This window comes from Caretta caretta, chromosome 4 (assembly GCF_965140235.1).
Source record: "Caretta caretta isolate rCarCar2 chromosome 4, rCarCar1.hap1, whole genome shotgun sequence".
Classification (NCBI taxonomy): domain Eukaryota; kingdom Metazoa; phylum Chordata; order Testudines; family Cheloniidae; genus Caretta; species Caretta caretta.
Window position 1 is genome coordinate 83509496 of NC_134209.1, and position 26157 is coordinate 83535652.

General features: G+C 39.6%; 1 long non-coding RNA gene across 4 annotated transcripts; it reads left to right on the plus strand.

Annotated features, from left to right (window-relative positions):
* The first annotated feature begins 2940 nt into the window (after nt 1-2940).
* Nucleotides 2941-24445, plus strand: LOC125635727 (uncharacterized). Of its 4 annotated transcripts, none has more exons than XR_012668142.1 (5): nt 2941-3267; nt 3766-3860; nt 11757-11881; nt 12856-12969; nt 19221-24445. It is a non-coding gene; the product is annotated as an uncharacterized LOC125635727 (long non-coding RNA). The 4 variants fall into 4 exon arrangements; XR_012668144.1 differs by lacking the exon at nt 2941-3267 and adding an exon at nt 3268-3342; XR_012668145.1 differs by lacking the exon at nt 2941-3267 and adding an exon at nt 3456-3618.
* The last annotated feature ends 1712 nt before the right edge of the window (nt 24446-26157 follow it).

Sequence of the window (26157 nt, forward strand, 5' to 3'; positions counted from 1 at the left end):
TATTTTTAAAACACAAAGATTTTCAAGATCAGGAAAATTGAGGCATAATGTAATTACTGTGCATACAAGTAGTAGCTACTTTTCATAAGACTTTCTATTATTTGTTTAATTTGAACCTGTAATATGTAGATTGGACGTGAGCCTGGAAGCCAGGTAATCGGCATTCTTTTATCTTCGCTGTCACAGATATTGTGTGTGGCTTCTGGCAAGACACTTATTCTTTATGTGCTGCCGTTTGCTATCTATAAGTTTGAAATAATAATACTTCCAAATTCTTTCACCACAGGGCATAGCGAGGCTGAATTAACATTTTAACCACTTTTTGCTCCTCAGATGAAATGCTAATGCTAATATACAAATGCTAAGTATTAGAATTACATTTTATATATTGCAGTATATACATACTGTATATACTATGTACAGCATTGTTTGTGGTCATTCAGATCATAGGCTATAATGATTCTGAAGAGAGACATGTAAGTGAATAGGAGGGTGCAATGAACAGCACACAAACTATGCTCCAAAAAAGTGTATGGATGTGTATACTGTTGGTAACTGCAAATTACCTACAGAAAAGAAGTTAAACCATTAAGGTTAAACTGGGAGTTGAACACTTAACTCCCTTTGGCTTCTTTGAAAATCCCAGCCTCAATATATGTTAAATAATGTTAAGACTGTAACCTTAACCCAAACAATGGGCCCTATATGTGCCAAAGAGGGCTCAAACTACATTTCAAATGAAGGTTTTGGTACACAGGATAGAAACTGATACGTAACAAAAGACAAAATGGTGCGCAGATTATTCAGTGAAGCTCTTTTTTGTGGTGATACAGAAAATGTCTTACTTGTAAATTTTCCTACAATTTAAAACATAGATGCTTGGGGTGGGTCTGTTACACTGGTTTCTATTTTTAAACACTGATACAAGAGTAGGGGACTAATCTTGCTCCGTTTGGTTAATTTTACCCTTGACTTTAATGGGAGCAGAACTGAGCCCAAGGTTGAGATGGATGGACAAGGTGGGGCTGTCCCACAAAGGGCGTGAGCCTGTGAATACTTTGCAAACAGAATTCCTTTTGGTTCCAGTGGAAGTTTGGAACGTGTGGGACTTGCAGGATCGGATCAAAAAGAGAAAGATTTGAAAGGTCCCTACCAACCTACCTACTGAGGTCCCTTCCAACCCTGATATTCTATGATTCTATGAAAATTGCTTTGTCAGTGCATAATAGTAACATTAATGCAGATTGTAGGTATTCTGGATAGTAGTTTAAATTATATATAATTATTGCAGCATACATTGGAAGAATTGTTTTCCCATAATCATTTATAAAATTATAATTGATTACAATTACTTCACATATCTAAAAAAGGAATTTGAAAAAAAAGAGAACTATATTTTTCATTGGCATGTAGATTAGCATTCTTCTGGATTAGTTGCAGTTTAATGTTGAAATGTAGGGCCACAATCCAGCAAACACTTGTGCGTTGGAGTAACTTTATGCATGGGAATAGTCCCATTTTGTTACCAGTTGTGTCAGTGAAGATATTCACGCACATACATTTTTACAGGTTTGAGGTCTTAATGTACAGAATTGTCATAATTATATAGGGGTAAAAAGGGGGTTGGGTAAGAGAGAGAGTCTATATATATATATATATTTGCCTCTCCAGGCCAGATCCTGTAATCCTGATTCATAGGAAACAAGGAATTGCCATATTGGAGCAGAACCAATGGTCCCTATAGTCCAGTATCTTACAATGCAGTACCAGCTGCATCACAGGAAGATGGATAAAACCCTGCAGGAGGTAGTTACGGAATAACAGTCCCCAGACATATTTTCCCCTAACACTCGGTAGTTCGATTGGCTTATGCCCTGAGCAAGGCATGAGAATTTGTATCCTTTCCAAAACATTTGTCTATTTTTGTAACCCTTACTATAGCATCTCTGTGTATTCTCCTTATGTACAGAGCTGTCTAGTCCTTTTCTGAAGCTCCTTTGTTCGTTGTCATCTTGAGTACAACAGACTAATTGGGGGACAAAGTATTTCCTTTTATCAGGGTGGGTTGGTTGGTTTTTTGTTTTCCCTGGATGTTTCCTTATTGTATAATGAGACAGGGTGAATCATAGAATCATAGAATCATAGAATATAAGGGTTGGAAGGGACCCCAGAAGGTCATCTAGTCCAACCCCCTGCTCAAAGCAGGACCAATTCCCAGTTAAATCATCCCAGCCAGGGCTTTGTCAAGCCTGTGAACAGAAGTGCCAGTCTAATTTCTCTATACCCTTCTCTTGTCCCTTCTTATTCCTACCCCTTCTTAAAGCAATCACTCTCCGTTTTTCCAACCTCTCTTCCTATGTAAATTTTCCATGTCTCTAATCCTTTCCCCCTTGTCACTGAATCCTCCCCACCCCCATTCCTCCTGCATCTTTCTCTGAGGTGGCTAGAGCAGAAATAGAGGGTGGAGGGAAAGCTCCCAGTGAATTCAAATTCCTCTATGAAAAGGCAAGAGTCGAATCCCTCCGCAGTAATTGCACAAAGCAGATTTCAGCTGCCAAACAGCTCTTCATTACAGTCGTTCTGCAAATGGGGAAGCGCCGTGAGGCTTTGAAGGAGCTGGTTCCATCCCAGCTGCGCCCAGACGCTCCGTATCGACGCGCATGCGTATGCACTGCCAGTTGTCTCGTGTCACTCGTGTTCTGTTTTTCCTCTTTGTGAAGCACTATTTATACAACCGGCTTTCTTCTTCCTTTCAATTAGGTAACCAAGATTTATTTACTTTTCTGTTCTGCCGTCCATACACGTATCTGGAGTTGTAGCTCTTGTCAGGTTTATTTTCTAAGTTATTTGTTTTTCTTTCTGACGAGGCAGCTTTAAATCAAATGTCCGTGTCAAGGAGCCGGCTGTCCTGCTAACGTCATAAAATAACCAGACCTCTCAATATTTGATTGATTTTGCCCTGCGTAACGTGCGGGGGCTGGAGGCTGTTTTAATAAGAGTTTGAAGCTCATCTTGATAGGTGGACATTAACATTAAACAAACAAAAAACAAATGCCTTTGCGCAGCAGGGGGTCATGATAGCCGTCAGAAGAGCGAAAGGTTGGATCCCGCTGCAAAATAACAAAAGTCTCAGATCCAATGTAGCAATCTCTTATCATTAAAATAGAGAACCCCCTCCAGAGCAGAGCTGCTAAAATGCCGGGAGTGGCAAAGAGATGGACACCGAGTTAATTGCCTGTGGCAAGTGTCTTCAGATCTCTGAGACAGGTATAATAAAAGGGAGCAGAACAATCCTTGAATCAGAGTGAACCAGTCTATACAATTGTTTAAACAATCTTGAAGGTACTAATGTATGCTGGGCTCTGTTTTGGTCTGCTGTTGCTTCTTAGCACTTTGGAGTCGATTCAGAGTCAGACGAATGGATTTTCTCTGGGCTGCTGCAGCTGGACAGGGTCTCCTACAAAAGGAGGGAGCATCAGCCAGTGGAAAAAATAATAATAAAATATTGTTAGCAGAGTACCGGGATTTAAGTGCATTTAGAATATCTTAAACAGAAAGGAACTTTGTGACAGCGTTTGGCATAGACTTGGCTGTGTAAACAACTGATGGGTTCCCAGAGTAGGTGCAGATTGTTTTCCAGGAGTGCCATATATGGGAAAGGGAGGGGGGCTTTTGTGTACTGTCAAAATGCAATGAACAAAAATGTAAGTATGTGTGTAGTGGGAGAAGCTGTTAAACATTTAATTTAATTGTGTGTCATTCTAGGTGACGGAGGGACACTCTAGAGGACAGAGGAGATCTCCAAAGACAGCCGATGTCGCAAGAGAGGAGAATAGTGACAGTGGTTCCAAAGAATAAAGGTAAAAGTGATTTCTCTCGTCCACGGTCTCACTCAGAATTTTCGGTATAAAAGAGCTAGCGCGAAAATGAGTTTGCCAGTGTACATGGTGATTTCGTCTAGTGCTAGACAGCTTTAATACTTAGAACAAAACTTTCCCTCCTTTCACCCCATCCAAAAGAAGCACTAACTAAAGGAAAAAAGCTTATAAAGTTATAAATGTTGCATTTGTGCCTGACAACCAGAGCCCTGGTTGGGTGTGTGTCCCCAGCATCAGTGATCGAAATGAGAAATTAACTCCTTCTGCAAAGATAGACACTTCACTGTTCAGTTAATTGACTGCCATGGAAAAAGTTTGCTCCAGAAATAGTTTTTAAAAGTAGCTCCATGGTTTGCAGTCTACAATCTGGTGCATAATCAAAACGAGTTTATAGCATAATTGTAGCATGCAGGGAACTTGTTAAAGAGCGAAATGTTCCTTCATGGAAATATTATCTACTCTCTATTTGAGCTTGTTTTCCATTTTCTTCTTCTGTCTGACATTTAATGTGATGATCCATTGCATAAGGGACGGGTAATATAATATGGAGCAGCAAGACCAACTCTCATTTTCAAATTGGAACATAACCTTAAAACCTGCTCTAAGTGAATAATGGGGAAGGCATTCAGATTCTACATGATGTCACTTATCTGTAACATCTGATCCTTTGAAGGAGGAATTATTGCCAGACTTTGGGGTTTTTCGGATTCCATGTTGCTCTTGTCCAATATATATTACCCTAAACCATATAAATAAAACTGGTGGAATCAGAGAACACAATCTTTCTGCTCAAAAGCCCCAGTGTAGAAAACTCTTCTCCCCCCCCCCCACCCACCCCGCCCTTTCCCTGGGAATTAATGTAGGATTTGAGAGGGGGGAAATAACAAAACCCGGGCCATGATATTTTGCACACCTTAGCTTTCTTGATCTCCGGTTTGGCAGGCGGGCGAGAAGAATACTCGGTCCTGATATTGATTTCTGAGGGATTGGTCCTGCACTATTAAAGCTTTGTTATTCAATAGGAGTAGGATGGGACACAGAACCTATATTCAGCAAACACGGAGGCTTCAAAGATCCGAAATGCTACAAACCCCGTCCAAATGCAGAATATTCACCTGCTCCTTCAACGCTGTGTTCAAATATTTTCCTTCCTGAACAACAGAATATTCTCTGTACTCACCACACTACAATTAGACTTCAGTAAACAAAATGCTTGAAATACATACACATTGTTATTTCCTCCTTTGTTTTCATGGAGCTTCGTTCTCAGCAGCTGTATACGTAAGACACTGGACCCTAGTGGCTGTGATGGGTCCTGATGCCAGTGATTGATGCGCGCCTTGAGCAAATCATTACCAAGAATGGAATTAGTTCTTTATTACCTATAAACATTCAAACGGGAGCAAGTAATAATAAGATCAGGAAAGGAGGCATTGAGAAAAATAGCATGAAAGTACCATTCAGATACAGTGTGTACTCCAAATACACTTTTAATCTAGCTGTAGTAACGTTTTATTAGTAAATGAGAAGCAACTAGCACCCACGTATTTGGCATTAATGAGCCAGTCAGTGGATGGAAAATATACTGTCTAGCTCTAGCTTATGGACGAGACCCACTGGGTAAAGGGCATTGGTCAGCAATAAAACCTGTTTAGTAAACTGGCTGCTCGTAAAGGAGCGCAAGGATGGAGGATTTGGTTTGTAGAGTAAAATCTTTAGTCCAATAATTGTTATTGAGGGGAAAAAATATTTAAAATCAGTAACCTCTCTAGTAGCCGAAAAATAACTCCTGACCAAATTGGGATTCCCCTCCTCACCTCTCCCCAAACGCACTCTTCCCTTTTGAATCAAGACGCATCTGTGCTTTGAAATAGAATTTCACCCTAAGAAAGCTACTATTTTAATAACAACAACCAGATCAATTGAGGCTATTTAAAAAACGCCCTTTAAAAAGTGTCAGGACAGAAATCTAAGCAACGTGTAGCTATTTCAAGCAGAACATCTGTAATGTTCTTATTATCATTGTCAGCTGCAGAGAGTGCATGTTGCATGTTCTCTATGTATATAAATCTCCCCACTGTATTTTCCACTGAATGCATCCGATGAAGTGAGCTGTAGCTCACTAAAGCTTATGCTCAAATAAATGGGTTAGTCTCTAAGGTGCCACAAGTCCTCTTTTTCTTTTTGTGAATACAGACTAACACCGCTGCTACTCTGAAACCAGAGATATTACTCTTCTGTAGTGATCCTGCGGCTTTTGGAACAAGACAATAATTGCTATTCTATTTGTTTGCAGTCAAACAAAGTGAGCACCGATTAAAAATTTATTCACATCTAATTTCTGCCTGAGAATATTAGACTAATAACAATGTGGGCCAGCTGTTTTTCGCAGGTTCCTGCCACACACACATTCGCCAATTTAAAATTTGAACATTATTTTACATGTATTTTGCATCGTTGAAAGAATTTAGTTCCTGGCCGTTAAAATTAATCGGTCAGTTTTATTCTGTAAAATACTTGGAGACATAACAGTTAATTTTGCAATGTTCCTGGAGACCTAGTACTATTACTACTACTAATAATAATTAATAATTATTCCTATTTTGAAAGCTCTAACTGTTTGGAGGACTTGTGTTTAGAAAATAATTTCGGGCAGTAAATATAAACACCTTCCAGTATTTTCGAGCCAGTAGGTTAAACAAGAGAGCACTGGTCTTGTGGTCAAAACTATGCCATATAGTTGTAAAATGCCACTTTTCTTTCTGATGGCCTACATAGGATTGAAATAGAGTATTGAAGGTCGCTGTTAATATGCTCATCAAGTTAAAAGTTTCCTGCGTGTGTTTGTTAAACTTTTGAAGTGTAAATATTTCTCGGCCGTTGTTCTGCATTACAGAGGCAAATGCAAATACTAACGCTCTTGAGTCTCCGATTCAAACGTGGCCGTGTATTTTACACTTGTTTAAAACCCTTTATTTGAAGTACAGGGGGACGAAAGAGTGTCAACGAAATGGTCTGTAATCAAATACAGGGAAAAACTATCTGCAGCTTTTAAGTGCCCCCCCCGCCCTTTGGGATTATTGCTTTGCTCAAAATGAAAAATGTGACTTTGCTTTGCAAAAATAAATACACACATAAATAACAAATCCCAGTGCACCCCCTTCCTATTTTGCTTTCATTGTTCTCTGCCGAGACATAACAAACAAACGATTACAGGTTGGAAAACACATTTGAAAACAGTAAAGTCACATTACGACAAAGCTCTGGGCAGCATTAATGTGATGTTTGGAAAACAGCTGACAGTTTAGCCTCCCCCCCCCCCCCATTGGTCTTTTTTAAAAAAATAAATAAGGTTCCCCCTCTTAAAAATATAAAATAAAATCCCACCCTGCTTTCCTCTTGCAATCAGTGTGAGCATAAAAAGAGTTGTTTGTTCTTTCCATTTCTACTCTAATCGCAAATCCTCCTCCTAGTGGGAACAAATTATCTGAACAAAGTCCGCGTGAAAAGATCCTATATTTCTTGCGCATTTAACACTCTCAGACAGCCGGACCCAGCGTATTGCTCCGTAGTCCCTACTCTCATCTGGTGCTCAGCACTAAGCAGGATAAAGGACAGTGCACTTCTAATAGGACTTTTTTAGGGCGCGCAAGGGCTTCACCTTATTGGGCCCCTTATAGTAAGCTAAGAATGAAATCCTGCCGTCTTTACTTGGTCCTTACTCACTCAAAGTTCCTAGTTGTCCCAGTGAAAGCTTTGCTTTAGTAAAGATCACAGGCTCTGGTCCTTTGTATGGAAAAAGCCCAATATATAACATGTTTCTGCCTCAGAACCCCAGATGTGCCCTTCCTGCTTTTTGTATGGGATTGCTGGGAAACTGTAATAATCAAAACTGCATCTTGAAGACCTCAGTATTTGGGGTCCTTTTTTTATCACGAGGGTCTCCCCCCGATCTGGTAGTGGAGATTTAACTCCTGATTGTCCCGATTCGGAGACCCTAGCTTGTCCTTCTCTTCTCCCCCTGTCTGTGAAGGCAGCCCCTGGGGCGGAGAGGGAGGCACTTGTAAGGTTATCTGGTGTCTGGCACCCTGATATCTGGCTATGCTTGCCTGCGATTCCTCTTATCTAAATTCCTAACCTGGAGACTTCAAACAACCCACCCGAATGCAAGAAAAATACAGGTTTATTTTGTATATTCTCATTTCAAATAAACTGATAAATACTCGAGACATCGCCAGATTCCCCCGTTCATTTACACAAGGAAAACAAAGAGGAGATGTAATTGGCTCTGATAACTGCACCAGAAGTGACGCTAGAATGCACTGGATGCTTTCGCGGCTTGTTTCTGTTACAAGATACACGTGCCCTTTTTGGCTGTCCTGTAGGACAACAGGATCGCAAAGGGGCAGCTTGCAAAAAGCTGCGCGGCAAATAACCTGGTGGTAGTAGCCCAGGTTAACTCCAACCCCCACCGTGCCGAAGCGGTTTGCCCTGCTGTCTCTCCATCTTGCGGCGGGAACCCAGACGGTGATTTATGTGCTGGTGACACAGGCGAAATGACCATAAACCTGATGTTGTTTTACAATAGTTAGACCTGCAAAGGATCTAAGCAGGCTCTTAGATCACATGGAGGACTTGGTTTTTTTCTTTAATCCAATCTGCATTTGTACCTTCACAAATCAAATAAACTGTGAAATCTACATCGCTGGTGCCTAAATTATTTTCCCGAGGCGTGCAAGTTATTTCATGTTTTACACTGAATCTGCAGAGCAAAATAATGGTAAAACACAAGGGAGTTTAGGGGAGAGTTTTCAAAAAGTTATCATCCATATCACCTGTGAGGGACAATAATTGCAATATAATTTACCCTATCTACAGCCACTTAAATGGTACTAGTTGAGGCCTTACATTTGTTCTGCGATAAAGACGGAATAAATTGGCTTTACATGTGAAATTTATCTACCGAATAATCTTCGGGGATAAAATATCTTTTACTACTCAACTATGCTGTTCGGATTCTTTTGTGGCTTACATCTGAGATCAAACAGCAGCTCCTAGGGCTCTCCCCTAATCGCAGTGAAAAGATAAATGTGTGCTGTCTGCTTGGAAAAGGAAGATGGTTCCAGTAATTCATTATTACTAAATTTCACTTTCACTGAGAAGGAAACCAACAGATTTGCATCTCAGACCAATTTTGACCGATGCCTACCGATGAGATCGGTAAATCTCAATTTAGCTTGTCTGACTCTCCTCAATGACTGAAATGCCCTTTCACCATCCCTAGCATTGCACACAAGTCGCATTCGTTTTTATTTTTATTTTTGCTGTTTTGCAATTTTCTCCTAATTTGACTGAACAGTTTCAGTCCAAAGGTTCTATGCCCCAAGGGGTGACAAGATCTCTCTCTCTCTCTTCCTCTTCCTATATTAGTGCCTTTCAGATGAAGAAGGGTGGCTCTTTTCTCATGCAGTGTCTTGTATAGAAAGAGTGCGTTCTCTTTCTATGAGCGGTGACAGCCTGCATGGCATACCTTGGGCAACCGAATAGTCCACCTGATCCAGTTCTTGGGTGTCTTTTCGCAACTAGATTGCTTTTAATTATTTTCAGGGCAGATCCTCAGCCGGGGTAAACTGCCATGGCACCCTTTACTTCAATGGACGCTTTAGGTCAGTTGAAGATCTGCTGAGACTTGAGTTGCTGCTACTGCACTTGTCAAGGACAAGAACCCAGGAAAGGATTCCATCATGCCCTGACTCTCTCCGCGGGGAGAAAAGTGTACAGATCCCGCCGATTTGCATGGGAAATGGGTTTTTTTTGCCGGAGTAGGGAGTGAACAGGCGGAGCCGGAGAGGAGGCGGCAAGGGAGCTCACTTCGCTTAAGAAGAATGATTCCCCTGCACAGGAGAAGCAGCGATAGGGAGGTGCAATTGCAAATTGTGATTTCATCTGAACTGGGGATCAGGACGACCGTCGTGCACGTGTAACTACATGGATGCGCTGCCGATGGGAAGCGTACTAGAAATCCTTCATTGTTAATGCATTTATTCCAGTTTACATGGCTTAAAAAGTGCCCCAGCTCTCACCACCTAGGAAGATCATAAGACCTCCAAAAGAGTGAAATATAAAGCGAGAAGTCGCGCACCCTCCCCCCTTCAATTAGGGGTTCCCCCTTCTTTATTCTCCGGGAAATGCCCTGCCGAAGTTTAGAGTTTGAGCAAGGACAGGATGATTAATTTTTCCTGGGTCACCCTTTAAATCTCCAAAGGTTGCTTTGCTTAACTCTTTACTTATGGCAACTTCTCATGTCTCTGATGCTACAGCAGATAACTGGCACAGACCCTCTCCTCTTAAAGGTATAGTATTGTTTGATAGGGAGGCAAAATTCACACCATTTCAGCAATATTCTGTGTGTCTTCATAGAATAATAGGGTTAGACAAGACTGCAAGGGTCATCAAGTCTAACCCCCCTGCCAAGATGCTGGATTTGTTCTGTCTAAACCCTACAGAGGAATATGATCCACAATATTGTAACTCTCCTTTTGATTCTCTTTGGGAGTTCAGATATCTACAGGTAACTTACTTGTAAATTAGTACATTAAATTTTAAAAAAAAACCCTAAAATATCCTGTCCGGAGAGCCTAAAATATATTTGGGGCATAAGTGTTATTCTGCCCACCCATTTAAAAGTTCTAACAATATTAACATTTCCCCTCTAAAATTATACACCTTTCTAGAAGAAACACTACATAGAAAGAGCCAGAGACGAGCAAGATGTACAAATAATAAAGGATTTTTATTTATTTATTTATGAAGTCAGTCTTCCTTAAATAGAAAAGGAGTACTTGTGGCACCTTAGAGACTAACCAATTTATTTGAGCATGAGCTTTCGTGAGCTACAGCTCACTTCATCAGATGCATACCGTGGAAACTGCAGCAGACTTTATATACACACAGAGAATATGAAACAATACCTCCTCCCACCCCACTGTCCTGCTGGTAATAGCTTATCTAAAGTGATCAACAGGTGGGCCATTTCCAGCACAAATCCAGGTTTTCTCACCCTCCACCCCCCCACACAAATTCACTCTCCTGCTGGTGCTAGCCCATCCAAAGTGACAACTCTAACACGGCTGTTCCTCTGAAACCAGTCTTCCTTAAATGTTTTCCCTCTGCTAAGGTATACACACACACATTTGCCTTTTAATTCTCAGTGATATTTGTATTGGAGAAGACTGGAATTCAGGAATAAACTGCTGAAAAACATTAAATCTGGGAATTGTGAAATGCTTTATAATATCACTAGAACTGATCAAAGTTTACTGGAGATTCCAGTCAGAAAAGGAGTCTTTGTATTTCAGTCATCGGTAAATTTTACTTTAATTTGAAACATATTTGTAATTGAAGGCTACAGTTCTTGCTAAATATAATGCTCTGTTTTTTCCATTGAGAAGGTTCAATGGCAAAGAAATATATGAGCCTTAAAGAAAACTTGTGCACTTCTTGGAGTCAATGGGTGGTTTTGTCTGTGGGAGGACTTCAGCATCAGGACTTGGTTTACCAAACAGAAGTCACAAACCTGTTACATTTTTTATGGTGTGAAATCACAAGAGCACTGGGATAATATTTTTCCCCATCCAAATATGAAAATAATTGACTTTGATTTGGGTTAGAGTAGAGGGCCAGATTTTCAGCTAGTGAAAATCAGCATAGTTCCACTGATGTCAATAGACCTGTTAGTATAAACCATTTTAGGATCCAGCCTATATGTATATTACTCCCAGTCTGAGCTAAATAATAGAAATACATGAGGAGGTGCTATTGATGAGTTGGTTTTCTCTTATCTGAAGTAACTAAAACTTTCTTTACTTGGTTTCCCAGTTGTATATACTCTGAAGATCCTCGGTAATTGCACTGCAATATGAGCAAGAGAGAGAACGAGTGGCACACCCAATGTGAGCTAGCAGGAATAACTACAGATTTCATGGTTGTGACATCACCACCGGGTAATGTTTAATGGTTGTAATGTTAGCATCATAAAATCCAGCCAATAATATTGTACTCTATACAGTATATTGCTATCACACAAAAATGAAAATGTGAAGAGAAATGGGTTCTTAGGTTAAATTCAGATCTGGTATAAATGTCTGCCACTCCATTAAAGCCAATGAAACTGCACACTGTTCCACCATTTCTGAATCTGTCCCCTTGACTCTACAGGTACAATTCACAAATAAAAAGCACCAATCCCATACACTGTCAGAATGGGATATCTGCTCTTGTAAACTGCATAAAAGTCACACACTACTTCAAAAAGTAATTGCTTAACTCCCATTATATTCATCACAACTAATCCCCAAAACAGTGTCAACATGCACGTCAATTTTTTTTAATCTCATCTGCATTATCAACCAGTTTCCTCAGTCTCTTTCTACATCTGAAGATCTAAGACCTAAATGGTTACCCCTTCGACACATCACATAATTATTTAAAGACAGCATGTCCTATAATAGTTCCTTTATATCCCTTAAAAAGAAAAGGAGTACTTGTGGCACCTTAGAGACTAACCAATTTATTTGAGCATGAGCTTTCGTGAGCTACAGCTCACTTCATCGGATGCATACCGTGGAAACTGCAGCAGACTTTATATACACACAGAGAATATGAAACAATACCTCATATTCTCTGTGTGTATATAAAGTCTGCTGCAGTTTCCACGGTATGGATCCGATGAAGTGAGCTGTAGCTCACGAAAGCTCATGCTCAAATAAATTGGTTAGTCTCTAAGGTGCCACAAGTACTCCTTTTCTTTTTGCGAATACAGACTAACACAGCTGTTACTCTGAAACCTGTCTTTATATCCCTTATAAATTTTAGCTCCCTGTTACAGTGTGATCATGGTCATGTATATTTTTCTCATACGCACCCCAGTTAAATATGCCAGTTTTCAAATCACAGGAATCCCATTTTCTGCTTCCAGGGTCATTAAGTAAGATATGACAACTACAAGCCCCAAAATTCACCAGTTCCATTCTCCAGAAGCTTACTGCATAATTTAGACAGAGATCACAACAAATAATGAAGGCCGACTATGGTGAGTAGGAAGAAAAAATAGAGAATATGTCAAAGGGAATAGGACTTTTGGGAAAGCATGATCTTACCAGGAAAGCAGTTTACATAAGTTGTTCCTCTTTGAAGATTTCTTGTGTGTTGTAGCATATATAGACAGATAGATAGATAGCTGTTTTGTTGCATATCGGGTGCCTCAGAAGGAGTGGACAGTGCCACTGGAAAGGTTAGAATTAGATTAGTACGGATTTGAAGAGGGACTTGAAGGGGAGCAAGTTACTTGGCATTAATGAAAAGGGGGTGCTGTTTCAGGCGCAAGGCATAGCACCTAAAAAGGCACACAGCACTGAGTGGTGAGGGAGAGGAAATAAGAGCTGAGGCATTTCTATTTTTAGATATTTATAGAGGACAGATAGGGTGCATCATTGTAATTTCTGTGCACTGAGGCATGCATAGGACAAGGAATAAACTGAGTAATCAATAGCAAAAATTGAAACTGTGAACTCAAATGTAGAAATGAATTTGTTGTGTCTTGTTCATTCTTTTTGTGTTCAGTTTTGCAATATCTGAGCAATTGAATTTTACTTGCATGAATGCTTGTAGAGAGCAAATTTTATACACGTATGCCTGAGCTCTTTGGCATAGGACATTTTAAACTCACATTAGTATTTGCTCTGGAGAACACCCCCTCACACAATTACTTTGTGTGAATATGATGACAGAAAGTTAAATTCTGCATCCAGATAATTGCTCTTACCGTGGTTTCATATTTATAGGAATGATGCCTTGGGGAAGGCCTGCATGGGCCAGAAAGGAAAAGGTTTAACAATGTCTCTCTAGTTGTGTTTATTCACTATCTCAAATTCACACTGGCTTCAAACCCTCTTGGCTCCTCCTGGGTATCTAGTTGAGGAACAAAAACAATACCATGTGGCTTACATAACCAGTCATGACTAACAAAGACAGACTGGGTATAGCCTTAGGCCCTTTGTTTTCAGCTCTACCATATTTATATGAAAATTTCCCCAGTTTTTAAAAAGAAAGTATTTGGGTTTTACCCACTTTTAACCCAAATTTTGCAAGTACTTGTCTGGAACTCCCTGCACCTATCTCCTCCCATGCAGAGTCCTCACTGAATGGCATAGTGTAGAGTAACTTCTGCTTGATGTTGGCTGCTGTGCAGAGGGGGAGCAAGCCAAACAGTGGGCTGGGTCCTGGCAGCTGAGAGAGGCTCCCTGCCTGTCTCACAGTGGTTGAGGGAGGTGGGTGATAGTTCCCAACTGCTTTCCCTGCTGGACAGAGCCCCTTCCTGACCCCAGCCCTTCAGCCCAGCCCCATCTATTTCTTCTGTGTAGCAGGGAATGAGATAGGCAAATAGCCAGATTGCAGTAGCCAAGACGATCTGACCACTTAAGCAACAGACCAACGGGGAATGGAAGACACCCATCAATTCCCTGCCTGTTGCTCCTTCATTTTCAGTTTTTGCTGATTTTCATCCGTTTTTAATTTTTTTTATAAACACCGATACATTCCCAGGAAATGTTAAATAAAATAAAAAACAAAAGGCCTTACCTCCAGTGCACTATGGCTACTCTTGTGCCATGCTGCCACTATCATTCCCCCATGCATCCCCCAGGAAGGATCACACCAGTGCAAGGGAGATCCTGTGGTTGTGTAAAGCTAGTTTAGGGGCTGGTATGCCACATGTTCTCCCCATTCCCAGCCTAGCAGGGGAAAGGGGATGTTGCAGAAATGAGGGATAGGCCCACCGAAGTGATCTCAGGCTGTTGTTTTGACATTCACTAGCCATTAAAGGCTGGCATAAATTAGAGGAGCCCTCAGGCTGCTGTAACCCAGCCCAGGAGGAATAGCATGCACAGAGCAGTACCAATATTAGGGCTATGCAAAGGAAAGATTTAAGCTACTATTGCACACTACATTCTGATTTGTGTTCTATGCATTCTGGCTGTACCCAAGTACCTGGCCCATTGAGTATCAAATACTCCCAATAAACTCTTTACCATCATTCTCTAAAAGTAAAACAACAAAACAAAAATATCAGGAAAAAACTCCCATAACACAACTTACAAAAAAATTAGTCATGTACATTTGACTAGTGAATTAATTAGAAGAAATTACAATATACAGTCACTGCTCTGAGCTGCAGCTTTCTCCTTTTGTAAAATGGGAATGGTGATAAAGAGCTTTGAGGAAAGTACAATGAGAAGTATGGTCCCATCCTGCAAGCTGTTCCACGTTCTAGAAGAACTCTTGCACTCACCCAAATGGAACTACTTGCAGGATCATGACCTACATCTACAACTTTGGTTCTAAAAGCAGTTAATTTGGTCTAGCTCCAGAGCTACTGGCCATAGATTGGTACAAACTCTATTTCTTTGTGATCATATTCCCTGTATATAAGCTTTGTCCGATTTGTTCTCATTTCTTTTTTATTTAATTCATTTTATGGGCATTTCTATCACTCTCATTTGCATACTGTGGTCACCTTTTGTAATACAAATCATAGAGGGCCTGATTCAGCTCCCATTGACTTCAGTGGGATCTGCATAGGCACTATAAACCCAGCTGCAGCAAAGCACTTAAGCATTTGCTTGATGTGCCGGGTTAGATCACAGAAACCCCCTTGGGACTGTCACCTGATGTGCTAAGACTACCTCTGAGCCTGTTTTCTCTGCCAGTTTGTGCCTCCAGAACCCTGCCTTGTTGAGCCAGACATGCTAGCCTGCTGCAACATAGACTCAGGGTCTGAACCATGCTCCCCAAAGCTGCAGGCTTAACTGAAAACAGCTTAAGAAGTGCTCCTGTCTCCAGCTCCCAGACACCAAGCTCCCAATGGCATCTAAACCCCAAATGAATCCGTTTTACTCTGTATAAAGCTTATACAGGGTAAACTCATAAATTGTCTGCCATCTGTAACACTGATAGAGCGATGCACAGCTGTTTGCTCCCCCAGGTATTAATTACTTACTCTGGGCTAATATATAAGCAAAAGTGATTTTATTAAGTATAAAAAGTAGGATTTAAGTAAGAGACAGAACAAAGTAAGTTACTAAGCGAAATAAAACAAAACACACAAGTCTAAGCCTAATACATTTAAGAAACCGATTAAAGATAAAATGTCACCCTCAGAGATGTTCCAATCAGCTTCTTTTACGGACTGGACTCCTTCCTAGTCTGGCCCAATCCTTTCCCCTGGTACAATTCTTGTTAGCTCCAGGTCAGGTGGTAACTAGGGGATTTCTCATGACTGGAACTCTCTTTGTTCTTTTCCACCCCCTTATATAGCTTTGACACAAGGTGGGAATCTTTTGTCTCTCTGGGTCACGACCCCTCCTTCTAAATGGAAAAGCACCACATTTAAGATGGATTCCAGCACCAGGTGACATGTCCTATGAGACCCCCAAGCCTACATTCTTCCTGGCCTGACTCACAGGAAGGCTTGCAAGTAAACAGAGCCATTTACAACCAGTTATCCTAGTTGATGGGAGTCATCAAGATTCCAAACCACCATTAATGGCCCACAATTTGTATAATTACAATAGGACCTCAGAGTTATATTTCATATTTCTAGTTTCAGATACAAGAATGATACATTTATACAAATAGGATGACCACACTCAGTAGATGATAAGCTTTGTAATGATACCTTACAAGAGACCTTTTTCATGAAGCATATTCCAGTTACATTATATTGACATTCATTTGCATATTTTCATAAAATCATATGGAGTTCAACATCGCACTTAAGTCTTATTGACTTCAATGGGCCTTAACCAGGTGCTGAAAGCTAAGTATGTGCTTTACTGAATAGGATGGGATTATTGACATGCTTAAATCTGAACACATACTTAAGGATTTTACTGAATAAAGTTAGGATTACTCACATGCTCAAAGTTAAGCATATTTTCCTATGAATAAAATATGCTGAATTGAGGCTATGTACATTTTGTTTTTCTGACAAAAATATATATCTGAGACTCTTTTTACCACTCAGCATCACATAAGGTAGTGTGACAGAGTTCAATGTATTATTTACCAGTCTTGATTGTTGTAAACTCGGTTAATGATTGCTTTAATATTTACCGTAGCAATGGATTATATGGCATCTTCATAGCTTTTGCTATAAAAATAACTCCTTTGTCTCACTCTGCTGAGGCCCAGCTGTGGGACATAATGTAGGATGAAAATTCATATTGAAGGATGCAATTAAAATAGTAGATGAAGACTCTTGAAATAATTAATAGCTTTGACATAAGAGATGCTTTATATAAGCACATCACTATTCAGCATTCTAATTGTCGGTTGTTGAGAATAAAAAGGCTTTAGTCTGCATGTGAGTAGAATGGAGATAAATTTGTGTCTAAAATGAAGTACATAGTCCTTATCCATAAGTATCTTTGTGACAATTCGCAGGAATGGAATTTTAATATATTGTGGGAACATAGTAGCAAGCCATGTATCTTTCACCACTGGAGAGAGAGAGAGAGATCTTCCTTCATTAAAGATAAAAGATAGACAAGAATGATAAAAATAGGGCAAGATCTTGAAGTTATTTCCCCTGATATTTCCCCAAACTTTAAAATGCTTCTGTCTGACAGCATGGAAACGTATGGTGGATGGCTTTCATGATTTCAGTATGTTATTAACATGTACTGATAATGTGTACAGTTTGCTAACAAACCTAGTCCAAACCTGCTATGAAGAGATTTAAGACCCAGATGCAGGGTCTGACTTTCCTTTAGCAACAAGAACAGAGGCTTTTTCAGAAAGACTAGGAGATTTGAAAACTAATTGTTCAAGCCCATGCTGAATATATCATTATTTATGCCTTGTCCTGTCAAATTTTCTATGGGACTTTTGGGAGTAAAAAAAAAAAAAATGGGTGAAAGGTGAATATTAGACATATCCCACAGCATAAGAGGGGGAATCATATTTTTACCCCACTTAAGCTCTCAAGCAGAAGCTCTAACACTTTATGATGTGGCTGGTGACAAAGATTCTATTTCTATTTTGTAAAGATCCATTCAGAGGCCACCCGGTAGTCAGATTGTCAGCCAGAGTGTGCATCATACTGGTCAGATATATTGCTGATTGGAGTGCTCTGTTTGAGCCACAACATTTCCACAACATTCCTACAGGTGACTTGTTACTGAATACAGTATGGAAGCCTGGTAATTTATGCAAAAGAGCACCACTGTGTTGCCTGTGAGAATGTGCGTCAACTTTCTTTTGATCAGAAGAAGGGTCAGTCTTATAGTCTGGAACTCCAAAATGTGTGTGTGAGATATGGGTTCTTTTGGCTTTTGATATTGGGTTATCAACTGAGTGCGCCGATCAAAGCTGGATGCTCTTACTAAGTGTGATATCACTCACTTTTTCTTTCACATTGGCCAATGTGACACTGTACGGAATATGACAGGTTTCAGAGGAACAGCCGTGTTAGTCTGTATTCGCAAAAAGAAAAGGAGTACTTGTGGCACCTTAGAGACTAACCAATTTATTTGAGCATGAGCTTTCGTGAGCTACAGCTCACTTCATCAGATGTATACCGTGGAAACTGCAGCAGACTTTATATACACACAGAGAATATGAAACAATACCTCCTCCCACCCCACTGTCCTGCTGGTAATAGCTTATCTAAAGTGATCAACAGGTGGGCCATTTCCAGCACAAATCCAGGTTTTCTCACCCTCCACCCCCCCACACAAATTCACTCTCCCGACTTGATTATGTAAAGAGTTGTCACTTTGGATGGGCTAGCACCAGCAGGAGAGTGAATTTGTGTGGGGGGGCGGAGGGTGAGAAAACCTGGATTTGTGCTGGAAATGGCCCACCTGTTGATCACTTTAGATAAGCTATTACCAGCAGGACAGTGGGGTGGGAGGAGGTATTGTTTCATATTCTCTGTGTGTATATAAAGTCTGCTGCAGTTTCCACGGTATACATCTGATGAAGTGAGCTGTAGCTCACGAAAGCTCATGCTCAAATAAATTGGTTAGTCTCTAAGGTGCCACAAGTACTCCTTTTCTTTGTATGGAATATGTAAGTGCTTTATAATATTATTAATATCAATATTATAAAATTGCAGTTAATCATGCCAGATATGCCATGCAAGGTATCTGTGAAAATGTTATAATTGACCAAGTATGCTAATCTTGTTTATATGTTTGTATCACTTTTGTATTATGAATTATAGATATGTATGATATATCTGTATTTCCAAACTTGTGCTGTGTTTCTTGGTGATACCCTCAGACAGATTGGCATCAGCACTGAGCCTGCTGGATGGCCCATCCAGAGTCATCAGCTGTACAAAGAACCCATTGAAAGAAGCTAGGGGTTACACTTTGAGTCATCAGGACTTGTAGGGGCATGCCTCTGGACAGGGGACTCCAAGGTATTTCCATGCCATGTGCTGTGAAGCTTGCACACACAAAGTACAAACCAGATGGCAAAAGGAATATAAAGGGCAGCTGCATCATTTCCATTTTGTATTCGTTCCTGCTTCTTACCTCTGTAGTGACTTTTATACAAACAAGGGTCTGAACAAAGGAGTGAATGACCCATCCAAGCTGTGGATGTATTCCAGAGAGACTTTCAAGCCAGCAAACTCACCAATATTGCTAAGAACCTGATTTATGGACTTTGAAGTCTCTGTATGTATCTGAGTGCTTTATCATTTAACAACTCTCTTCTAGTTCTTTCTTTTTTCTTTATTATAAAGCTTTAGTTTTAGACACGAAAGGATTGGCTGTCAGCATGGTATTTTGGGTAAGATCCAAACTAATATTGACCTGGTAACATGGCTGACCCTTTGGGGTCAGAAGAACATTTTGAATAGTAAGCAGAGTTTTTAAATAACTTCTCACTGTACTGGACCCATATGCTGCTTGGGAGCCAGAGAATTGGAATGCAATAAAGGGGGCTGTATGATTTCTTTTTTCATTGTCTCAGTAACCAGTGTAGGGGGATCAGAAGCACAGTTTGTGACTCGTTGGTGAGTTTAACTTCAGTGTTACTCACAAAACTAATCGTTATCTGCTCTCCCTTTTGCAGCCTGCCCTGACCTTGGTATTTTCAATGAGCGCTGCCCCACTCACACAAGGTCACAGCCAATACACTGTTCTGTCTGTATAGTTTCACATAGTTTAAGACCAGAAGGAGCCATTAGATCTAGTTTGACCTGCATAGCATAGGCCATTACAAATATCACCCAATGACCATTGTATTGAGCCCAATAACTTCTATGCGTGATTAAAGCATATCTTGGGTTTTGCAGATCTTCCAGAAGAACATTCAATATTGATCTGAAGACATCAAGAGATGGAGAATCCACCCTTCCCTTGGTAGTTTGTTCCAGGAGTTAATCACCCTCACTGTTAAAAGAGTTTTTTCAGAGGGTGCGAGAAGTCTAGTTCTATAGTTACTGGGATTATGGCAATGTTCATCTACTTATATGGTATGCAAAAAAGAAACAATCTTCAAACTATGAAAGGAATGCTGTCAGGGGGACAAATTCTTAAATTACTAATCAGTTTTTACTCATTCCAAACACAGAGTGTATAATCCCAACCCATTGCAGACAATGCTAGTTTTGCAATTGACTTCAGTGGGGCCAGGATTTCACTTGAGTAGGTTTTTTATGCAGCATAAAAACAACATGGTTTTATTGAGTTTAGTTCCTAGTTGTTAGCATACTCATCCTCTAAAGTAGCACAAATTCTACACGAGATGCTTCATGTTGCTGTATTTTACAAAGTAATAGACAATCCTTTAAAACATAAAATTAACAATCTTGCATGGATGACTTTAATTAGATATTCCTGGTATAAAACAACCATTATGTACATTTTATGGTTATTAAATTTATTAGACATAAAGATGCACTGGTTGCAACATTTATTTGTATGATTTTGGTATGGAGCTTATATACAGCTTATATCTGTAATTTAACTTTCCAATACTCATTGTAAAATAATTTCACATTTCTAATTTCTTATGTTTGTTGCACTGTACTCTGAAAAACAAAATATATAGAATACAGTTTGTATTTTAAAAGGAGCAAGATTGTTGATGTTATAGATGTGTTGTGTATTCTAGGCCATTACCCTCTCCGTATTCAAGCTCACTACTTTCATGATGCCCATAAAAAGTGAACAAACACAACAATCTTGTAACTCAAAGCTAATCCTTCTTCTAGGCTTTCCAGGAGTCCAGGACATCCTTCTTCTCCATTTTGTCTCTTAGGATCCATGTTTATTCTCCTCAGTAACATTAAATATGACTCACTTCAGAGGATCAAGCTTTTATACTGTAAGCATTTCAGGTTATTTTGGGTGAAATTCACTACTATCTAGAGGGCTAGTAGAAGGCCTGTTTGGTATTTAAATCCTCAAATTAAGTCTTAAATAATGTGAATATTACACTGTGGCTTATATAGCACTGAGTAAATTGTCAACACTTAAATAACAACAATAATGATAAATACCAAGAAAAGGAAATAATATTAATGGGTTTATAAAAATGATGGTTGAAACAGAAGTTGCCAAAAGAGTTAGATTACTAACTATAAGTTCTCTATTTTAGTAATTGTTTAGACATTATTAGTAAAGGTGAAATTTAGTCAATTCTGATCATATTTCTAATAAGACAGTTCTAGCTTGGAGTACTTTTCCTATACACAAGTCTTTCATTGACACATCACATGAGAAATGGAAGGTACCTGCCAGTTACAAATATGACAGATGCACTTAATTAAGTGGAGTCCATTAATAAGAGCTTACATGTCATTTTACCATATGGAAAGTCTTAGTCATCATCAAGGAATATATGAAAGGAGAAACAGTTTTGCAGTTGGATAGTTTCCTTGTTTTAGCTTTGTCACACAGATGATCCAAGCTGTAGAATGCAAATGTAAGTCTTGCAATCAAAAGTGTTTTTGCAATAACTGTGTTGTTTAGGACATTCTCCGATTATAGAAGGGCCAGATTAACCCATGGTATAAAAGGCCAGCACAAAGCCCTCTATCGTGCTTGGCTCACATGGGGCTGCACGGGGAGACTGGCCAGCTGAGTGGCTGGGAGAACTGGTCTCTGCAAGGTCAGAAAGGAAAGGTCCATTTTGTGATGGCTTGGAGGTGGGGAACTGTTGATGCATACACATAAAGATCTAATGGTTTCAGTGCCCCATACAACTGGCCAAAAGGGGCTGCTGTGTGGGTGCCCCTAACCCTGGCTATGGAATGAATTTTACCTCCCTAGCCTCCTCACACCGCATTCATAAAGAGTCCAAACACGCAAGCTTTGTGTGGGCAATGTAAAATTTCTGCACAACAGAATAAAATGCAAATCACAGAAGGTGAGAAAAAGAATTTTCTTAAACAACAGAATGAACAAACAAAAAAGCACCTCCCAATGAATTACTCATTTTCTTTAATGTGGTTATTGCATAAGTGATCTTTACAGGATTATGAAATAAATTCTGACCACAATGTGTGGGCATGTATAAATTTGCCTGACTTAGGGCCTTATACGGCAAAACTTGACTTATGGTCAGTAGTTCTTTTGGCTGCAATAATCTACTCACATGCATTAGGGGTTGTAAGGATCAAACTCTCAGATTTATAATCAGAAATGAAACAGGTTGCTCCAGAAAAACTTATTTGAACAAGTTTTTGAACCATATTAGCTTGTTCACCCTTCCTTTTAATTAAAATCTAATTTCTGGGGATCTGATTTTTTATATATATTTAAAGGTAAGTTAAACGTCTGCTATGAAAACATTTTAAAAAAAAGAGTATAGTTGTATCCATTTTCAAAACCGGACTATTTAAATAATGAATGATGTTCACTTCCTCAGAATGTGTAAACGTCCTAACTTAGAGTTAAACTGTCAACAGCTGAAAGACAATACCATTGACATGTACCTGGCACTAGTTACTCAGGTTTATTTTTTCCTGGAAAGCTGTTTGGGGCGACAGAGTGGCGTCCGGGTTTCCCAGGTTGTTGTGCTGACAAACTGCAGCGGTGGTAAAGGCACGGAGTCTGACAAAATCTCATTAATCATTTTAAATTAAATCCAACATTCCGCTCCAACACTGCCAAGAATAAAGCTAAACTTTTACAAATGAACATTCCCTCTGAAAAGATTTGATATCCTGTCCTTGTTGCTCTCTAAATAAATATATTTCACACACACACGAACTAATATTATTTCTAACCTTAAAAAAACAACTTTAGGGCTGATTGTCAGACATGCTGAGCTCCTTCGGGTCCTGCTGATTTTAAATGGAGCTATGAGTGTGCAGCATCCCATCTGAAAAGCAGACCCTGTTTGTTTAGTTACTATTTTCCCAGAATCTCAGGAATAAAAACTTTGAAAAAACCTGTTAAGCAAATACGGAAATTTACTTTTTTTAAAAAAATGGAAAAACTTCCACATGAGGATAGGAAATTTTCTTTGTAATGGTTTTATATCCCATCTATTCTTTTTAGTTTGAAGGAGTAAGAAAGGAAAATTACAAACCAATTAACAGTGCTGGCAAACTCTGTAAAATGATGTAGTAACAGAAATGTGTACATTTCAAATACAGTAAAGACATTTTTTCCACAACTAATATTAGCTGAAATCTATTATGCTTTTACTCATGCATATTTTATACTAATAAAATATATCTTAAATATATCAAAAGATTTAGATTTATTTTAATTGCTAAAATCGCTATTGTAGGATTGTAGGTAGATCATACAGTTTTGTATATTATTGCTCTTTAAACCAAAATGAAACCATAGCATGCCTATGGGAGATGCAGGAAATCCTTCAAGTCTGTCCTTTGTCCATTTTAATAGTGCTTTTGAGATTAGAGCGAAAGATTTTACAACGGCAGAAAGCTAGTCGTCAACCTTAATGCTTATTAGTTTTGATACTTATTTGAAATATGTTAAAAGAAAAAAAAAATAAAAACCTTTACTTTGATTTTCAACAGTAATTCAATAGAAGGGAAGTAAATCTGATTTTTTAAAATACTTACAGCTGTGTAATTGTGTGCCTTTTCTAAATGAAAATAGCGCATCAGTGTTGCCAAGGATTGAAAATGGTTTCAGATTTGCTTCTTATAATATAGTTCACTTTACAAAACGGAGTGGATTCCACAGTGACAAGCTTGGACACAAAAAAAATCCACCATTATGAAAAGAACAATTCTTGCTGACAAATTAAATAAATAGTGTATATAAATCTATTGTGCATACATTAGAGAATGGAGCTAGTGATGCTGATTTGGGCATTTCATGTTTCTAAATACTTATTCTCAAATTGTTTACAATTTTCTCAATGATTTTCAGTGTGGGCCAATATGGTTTTATAATTGGTCTCATCTGAAAGGTGAATTTTATTTTAAAGTTTCAAGAAAATTGAACTGGTTTTGACTGGCAACTTCTATTCCCAACCTTAAAATAAACAGACCTATTTTATACTTAAAATATGTTTGTTTTTTTGTGTCATTATATCTCAGACAGCTTCATTTTATTTTAGAATGTCAAATTTGGCATAAATCTGTGATCTTCAGTGATGGATAGTAGCTATGCAAGTTAGTAACAAGTGGTTTTGGAAAAAAAAACCTTAGACATTAGAAGAGATTGAAGATGACATACTGAGCATGTGCAGTACATCAGATTCTTTAATGAAATAAGTACACAACATTCCACACTGACACACACACTAGTTTCATCTGGATGTATGCAGAACAGTTGTGCTTGTGTCACACTCGAGTATGGCTGAAGCCACCATGGTGAAAGATTTAAAATGTGGTCTCTCAGAGTATGTTTTATAGGGCTCTGACCTGGGTGTTGCTCTGAATCCCCTCCCCCCAGCCCATACACCAGAACTGTCACTCAAATTTAATGGTGCTTTCAACCTGGTCTAGCTGGCAGAGCTGGGCATATGAATTAAAGAGAGGGTTACTCACCCTGTGCGGTAACTGAGGTTCTTTAAGATGTGTGTCCCTATGGGCGCTCCACTCTAGGTACTGCGGCACCCCCTGCACCTGGGAACAGAGATCTTCACCAACTGTGCCTGATGGACTTCACATGCGCACCTCCCCTCTCCCGCGCTGTGTGCGGGACGTGTATATAGCACTGTATAATCCAACTGCCCCCAGTTCCTTCTCTGCCGCAGAGCTTATGTTTTTGGCTTCAAAGCAGAGGGGAAGAGGGTGGAGAGTGGAGCACCCATAGCGGAACACATCTTGAAAAACCTCAGTTACTGCACAGGGTGAAAAGAAAAGGAGGACTTGTGGCACCTTAGAGACTAACCAATTTATTTGTGCATGAGCTTTCGTGAGCTACAGCTCACTTCACGGCTGTTACTCTGAAATCTGCACAGAGTGAGTTACTCTCTCTTCTTTGAGTGGTGTCGCTGTGGGTGCTCCACTGTAGGTGGCTATAAAGCAGTGCTCCTAGTTGGAAGGATGGGCTTTGGAGTGACATGTACTGCCAACGATAGGACAGCATGTCCAAGGAGAGTGTGCATAATAGTGTAGTGCCGGGTGAAAGTGTCTGTCGATGCCCACGTGGCAGCCTTACAAATGTCATAAATGGGGACATTATTAAGAAAGGCAATTGAGGTAGGCAACGATCATGTGGAATGTGTTCTGACTGAGGTAGAAGGTTGTCTATCATGGAGTTTGTAAGATAAACATATACACTGTGAGATTCATTTAGAGAGGCATTGTTTCGATATAGTAGTGCCTCTGGATCTTTCGGTGGTGGAGAGGAATAAGTGTGGCAATTTCCAGAAGGGTTTAGTCCTGTCCAAGTAGAAGGGTAATGCGCACCTCATGTCTAGGGTGTGTAGAGCTGCCTCCTGTTGATTACTGTGTGGCTTCAGAAAGAAGTAAAAGGAGGTGTGTTGGTTGGTTGAGATGAAAAGATGTTGGGACCTTAGATAAGAATCTTGGGCATGGTAGTGTAACTTTGCCTTTATAATACACTGTGTATGGTGGATATACCAGGAGGGCCATGATTTCGCCCACTCATCGAGCAGAAGTGATGGTGACAAGAAAGGCCGTTTTCATTGATAGGTAGATGTAAGAACAGGTTGCCATTGGTTCAAAGGGGGCCTAGTCAGAGAATGTAGGACCAGGCTTGGGTCAGGTCTTGTATATGGGGATAGAGATTTTGAATACCCCTCAAGA